This window comes from Penaeus monodon, chromosome 30 (genome assembly GCF_015228065.2).
Source record: "Penaeus monodon isolate SGIC_2016 chromosome 30, NSTDA_Pmon_1, whole genome shotgun sequence".
NCBI lineage: Eukaryota > Metazoa > Arthropoda > Malacostraca > Decapoda > Penaeidae > Penaeus > Penaeus monodon.
In genome coordinates, this window is record NC_051415.1 from 9,451,837 (window position 1) to 9,452,893 (window position 1,057).

A 1,057-nucleotide genomic window follows, 5' to 3' on the forward strand; every position below is an offset into this window, starting at 1 on the left:
CCCCTCCCACCCTCTTCTTTCATCCACGTGTTTCTGTGTAAGAGCTCGTGTTTACATCCCGTTTGTGAAGGACATAACCGAGAGACGAATCTCGCAATTAATTTTAGGAGGAGAGAGATTCGTCTAGTGTTTCGACAGAGTGTGAAAAGGAAGACGCGAGGGAAAGGGAGGAAAAGAGAAAGAGAAAGTTAAGAGCCATGTGAAGGAAGGGAGCGAAAGAAAAGGAGGAGAGAGAGAGAGTAAGAGAGGTTTGCTTGGTGGAAAGGAGGGAGAGTGGGATGGTGAGGAGGAGGAAAAGGAGAAATAATATAGTGGATGGTAGAGGAAGTGGAGAAAGAGAGAAAGATGAAGTGAGCGAGATCTGAGTGGGAAGGAGGGAGAAAGAGCAGCAATTAAAAAAAAGCAAATAGATAAAAGAGAGCTTAGAGACAGGCGAGAGGAAGAGAAAGGGAATATGAAGAAAATACTAAAAAGAAAAAGAGAGAACCCGTAAAGTAAATATGAAAAGAAAGATAGAAAAAGACTGAGAGCCTCTTTATCCTTGCTTTTAATTACATCCTCCTACAGACAAAGCTATTGTAAGGCTTAGGGACAAATCATATTGTCACTACCAGGAAATAAGGGCGGGGCAAAGATTCTACGAAATTTCCTTTTTCAGAACTGAAAGATAATGTCCCGCGTGTGCGAGATTGAGTGAAATCTCATCAACCCGTGATAGCATTACTACAAAGAACAAAGAAAAAATAATGAGATCTGACAGATAGTATAATGAAAATCGAAAATCTCTATATATTTCTTTTCGCTGTGTGAATTTCCCTTTGCGTCTCTTTTCCTTTCTTTTGTAATCAAAACATTTTTGCAAAAATGTGCCAGCCCTGAAAAGGAAATATATTTGGAGTGGAAAAAAGTATTTTATTGTTATATGCATTTTTTATTGGTTTTTGACTCTAGAAAAAAATGCAGGTAAGAAAATAACTGACATTTTAATGGATCCAACTATAATATCACAGAGTATACCGGATACATAAAGAAATTAAATACTTGAAAAAAAGTCACG